Genomic DNA, 5,639 nt, shown 5'->3' on the forward strand with positions numbered 1-5,639 from the left:
CAAATGGAAACACCTGCGTGCAAAGGCAGACCTGTCTGAATGTGTGAATGTGTAGCATGTCAGAAAGGAGAAAACTAAAAGGACAGCCAAGTATACCCTTTGCACAGGTAAAATATTATAACTTAAAGTTCATTAAAATAAAATTTTGCATAATTTAATACAGTTACAAGGACCTAGATGTGAGGCATTTTGAATGACTTATTAAAAATATAATTCAGCAAATTATTCATTAAACATTAATTTGAAGCCGATCCCTCATTTCTGTATGCTTTCCAAGGCTCATATCTCAGAGACATTTGAAATCTGAATTTAAGCATTTATGTCTATAACATATAAACCAAAAATATTTTGCTTCAGGGTCATTAATATTTTTAGAATAATAAACCATGGCCTCTCACCCTCTCTAGTTGGTAGAGTGCCGTTCAGGAATGTGTTTCCCTATGCGAACTCGTGAGGCAAATAAAGTAGTGCTCTTATTAAGGAAATCTATTTCCTCTGAGAGGTCAAAGTATGACAAGGACTATTTTTCCAACTTAGTGTAAATTTCATAACATCAGTACCATGCAAAGCAAACTGACAAATGGAACAGCTCTCACACATCACCTCCACAAAACACGTGAGCCCAGAAAGGGCAGCAACTACCTTCACTGCAGAAAAAGCCCATTCATCCTCTAAATTGTTCTTTAAGGTAGATATTTGTGATTCTTTTCCAATTATGTTGCCTTTCTTCAGGACAGATAAACTGATATGTCTTCTTTTGCTTTGCTTTTTGTTTTTCTCACTGTTTCTTCACTGTCTTCCCCCCTCCGTTTTCACAAATAGAACCCAGTCATTGAAAAGTCTGAAATGCAAATCCAAAAGTTCAACTTATCTAGGACTATCTTTAAGTACAAGGTTGACATTATCTCAGCCTGCATCCTGTGTAATTATAGTATTTGGCTGGCATTGCTTTGCAAGGCCTGAAATCCATCAGGTTCTAGTTAATCTGTCTTGAGTAACCACAGCTGGTTGGCCGGAAGAAACCGATTATGAAATAAAGTTGTTGTGTCTTAATAATACAGATTACAGATATGGTGGGCAAGTTCTATCTAAGGTTAACCTTTCCCTGCTTATGAAGGCTCATATAATGTGAAGAAAGGAATTTGTTTCTGAAAAGTCGTCTTTATTTCATATTTTGTATAGTCTTTCTTTTTACCCTTCCTCCAAAATCTTAATTTTCATTGCAGTTAAGTGAAACATGTATCTTACCCCTTTGGAGGTTTTCCAAACAGATAAAACTGGGAATTTAATGGACATGAAATCAGCTTCCTTCTTTTTAATTAGACTGTACAGATTCTTGTCTTGTTTATTAAGACTTAGTTAATCTTGCTAATGTTGAGGTTATGAGTTACTCATACTAGATAAAGGATAGCAATTAATTTGACCATTATAGACTGAAACATTGCCTGGAATAAGGTCTTGAGCACAGCAGAGTGGTAGAATTGTATAGAATGTGCCCGGGTTTTGTTTGAACCTGTTGTAGAGTTGATATGAGTTTAAACACTCTAGCATCTAACTACAACAACAACTACTTTGTTTAGAAAATAACTAGCAAATAGTTTAGCATTATATATAATTGAGCAATACTGAGCACATAAAATAGACTCGTAGAATCTAAAAAAAATCTTTCACAGCAAGGAAAAGTCAGTCAATTTCAAATAATTTTAACCCTTTCTGACAGAAATAGATTTTAAAAAAGGCTTATCTGATAACTATGAAAAGACACAGTCTCTGGCAGTTAAGGGCAAAAACTTTGGGATCGTATCTCCTGGGTTTGATTCCCAACTTTGCCACACACCAGCTGTGTGACCTTGGGAACATGTACTCAACCTCTCTGTTAACTAAAATGATGCTGATAATAGTAGTTGTCTCATATGGTCATTCTGAGACGCTACTTCATATGACTATTATGGCACTCAAATGAGTTAACACAATGTCTGTAAACTACTTAGAACAGAACTTGGTATTTAATAAGCATCATAAGTGTTTGCTGTTGATAATACTAAAACAGCTAAAGAACAAAGATTGACCAAATCATATTGATGCTGTTGAGTAGTCAAGAAGGACAGCTTGCAAGACCTGTAACCCCAAATTCTTACATTTGCTACTTGATTATTAACATTTAACAACAAACCCATTACTCTCCAGTCACCTCCAATTCCCAAAGGCACTGTAGCACAGAGTGGAATTGCCTTATAGGCTCCCAAGTTGTAATCTTCATAAAGAGAGCACTGCTGATATAGTCTATAGAGAGTTGTGTTGCTAACCCAAAAGTAATGCTTCTCCCATGGTTCAAATGCATCAGCCAGTCCTCAGGGAAAGACGAGCAGTCTCTTCTTGTGAAATTTACAGTCGTGGAAGTCTTCTGGAGGGTCAGCTATGAATTGGGACCAACTCAATGGCAATAAGAGGAGGAGGAAGAGGAATCTTCATAGACACAGACTGCTATATATTTCACCAGGGGTGTGACTTGTAGCTTTCTTTTAAATCTATCCCATTGTGTTTACTGACAAGAAAAGAAGAATATACATACAAATGGTGTGTTGTAAATTTCTTTTGGTGGGACTAGGATGAGAACAATAGAGACTATATATGATTTGCTGGAGACTGAGTGTACTCATAGAAGTTTCCAGAATTTTCTTTATCCACTGCTGTCAATACCCTTAGAGCATATGCCTAGATGGCTGTGGAAAGTCCTTCCACAAAAGAATTCATCTTAGTTTGTGTGCTTCCAAGCACATTTTGGCATCCATGTCCTAGTTGTTGGGCTGACTCTTCTATCTTAATAATTACATCCATAATGTAAATGAATCCAACAACAGTGCTTAATTACATGCTCTTTATTACATACCTACTTACTGCAAATACATGTCATCTCTCTTTTGCCATGTTCTTCTTGTTCTGTCCTGTCAAGTCAGAACCAACCAATAGTAGCCCCTTCACCTGGTTTTCAGAAACAATAAATCACACAGGAGGATGATGTCATAGTTTGTCGATTAATGAATTCTAAAGAAAATAAATACTGTGTATAAATACACTGGAAGCAGCAGTGGCATCCACTTCCTAAATAACATGCCTCTGGAAACTCTATGAACTTTGATAAATGTTGATGGCTGTAAAGGGGCTTCAGGCCTTTTGTTCATAGGGTCACTATGAGTCGTTCTCGACTCGAAGGCAATCAACAACAGCAACAACATAAATACACTAAAGAGTATCAACAGTAAATCAAAAACCATGCTGATAAAAGCATATTTGAATAATTTTCTGAATCTTGTGTTTTATTTAAAATTGAGGAATTCCTTTTAAATTGTGTTAATTTTTCATTTTTAGAAATTATATCTTTCAACTTCTAAGATGTTGTCATTGTTGTTGTTGTTGTTATGTGACATCAAGTAGCCTGCAACCCATAACAACCCTATGTATAGCAGCTCTGAACTCTGCCCTGTCCTGATACAGTCTCACTAATTCCAACACACCAACCCTCATTATCAATCCACCTCATTCGGGGTCTCTTCCTTTTTTCCACTGTCCCTCCCACCCTTCCATAGGCAAAACGCTTAGGAAAGATCTTAGATAGATTGTATATTGTGTAAATGATTTCAAGTTATGTATGCATTCTTTTAGGGAGGGCTTAGTGGCAAGAAGCTATGCTGCAATCCTGAAGGCATGCAGTTCGAATCCACCAACTGCTCCACAGGAAACCATCAGCAATCTCCTCCCATGCGATTAACTGCCTCTGAATACCTACCAGAGGTTCAGCTATGGGTTGGTTCCAACTCAATGGTACACAACAACACCAACAACAACAATCACACACGGCATTCATTTATGTTTGACAATCTTAGAATACCTTTTTATTATATCTGGAAACAAAATCTGAAAGTTAAAATATGTCAAGCACACAGATCATCTTCATACTCTCAATAAAGCATTTGAAAGCCTTTTATTTTATAATCTAAAAATGAATTTCTATGTTAGAAGCTATTTTCAGCATAATAAATGTATAAAACTTACTAATGGCAAGCAAACTACTGAATTTTCCTATGAGAAAAGTCTTATGAGTTGAAACAGAGGGAATTTAAGAGTAAATATATTTTGAAAAGTAGCAACTACTCTCAATGAAGAAGGAAATCATTTTTTTAATTCAAGTTTAATGCCCGGATGGAAGTGAATGGCCTATATTTTTAGTTGTTGAGAAAATATTTCTTCAGCATGATTTTTCAGGAGGAGTTTAAAGTAGACAGAGTCTGGGATTTTCTTTTGCTCCCAAATTCTGTCTCAAGATATAAGAGCTGCTGCCACTGCTGCTGTTGCTGTTGTTTTTGCCATGTGCTGTGAAGTTGACTACGACTCATTAAGCAACTCTATGAACATACTAGAAGCCATTTTTGGAATCACCTCATCAACTCTTCTTATTGATGATCTTTCCTCTCTTTCACTTAGCCTGTATATTTCCCAGTATGATCTCTAACCCCTTCAAAAATATGCCCAAAGTATGTGGGAATATATGCCATTAAATAAAATACCTTTAAAAATTGGATTATTCTGAATATATATTAGGAAAACAGGCTATTATAAATGTTCATGTTTAGATTTTTTTTTCTCAAGTACTGGCTTTTAAAAAAAATTAATAATGTTCAGTGTTGCTTGTGTTTCCATTCCTATAGTGGGCTTCCTAACATCTGTTTTCCATTTTTCTTTAATTTCCACTCATGACCTTTGGCCTATTCTCTGTTTGGAGAAAAACAGGAATTAACGCTGACATTATCTCTGTGTCTTCTCCAAAATGAATAAATTGAAATTTTTAGCCTGTCTTATGTTCACACTATGGCTTCCTGACCCCCAAATCAATTTTCTATTGTTTAGGAGGAGGAAGTTTTGTAAAGTTCAGAAGGGAAGTCCACAGAGGAAAGTGCTGGCTGGGATGGCAGTGTGACAGTGATGTCACAAAAATTTTGTTCTAGATCTGTGGTCACTGTGGAAAATTACTAGATAACTCTGGTGGCCTATGAGTAAAGAGTTGAATTTCCAACCCAAAGGGAAGTGGTTCAAATCTACCCGCTTTTCTTTAGAAGAGAAAGGGCAATCTCTTTCTATGTGATTTAAAGTCTCTGAAACTCAGAGAAAGGTCAGCTACAAATCAGTTTCTACTGGCTGACAATAAATCGAATTGTGGAGTTGAGGCTTGCATTGTAGAAAATCCCCCAATTATGGCACAATATGAAATTCTAGTTGTTGTTATGTGCCATTGAGTCAACTATGACTCATAGTGACTCATTAACTTGCCCTATCCTGAGCCAACCTTACCATCTCTGACACACTTGCTGCCATTGTGCAATCACTGTGTCTTGAAGTTCCTATATTAGTTTTTCATATGAGACTGAGGAATATGATCTTAATATACCTTGAGAATTTTGCATGATAAGAAGAATAAACAGATGAGCAGGTTCTCAAGCAGGATGTTTAAGAAGTGAAAGTAGTCAGCAAAAGTAATGATGAGGTAAAGAGGGGGAATTTGATATTATATTAAAGAAACGTACACAGTAGAAGACAGAAAATCAGCATTATACGGAACACATGTATAGAAGACAGTTAACATT

This window comes from Elephantulus edwardii, unplaced genomic scaffold (genome assembly GCF_000299155.1).
Source record: "Elephantulus edwardii isolate Elephantulus edwardi_28Jun2011 unplaced genomic scaffold, EleEdw1.0 scaffold00012, whole genome shotgun sequence".
Lineage (NCBI taxonomy): Eukaryota > Metazoa > Chordata > Mammalia > Macroscelidea > Macroscelididae > Elephantulus > Elephantulus edwardii.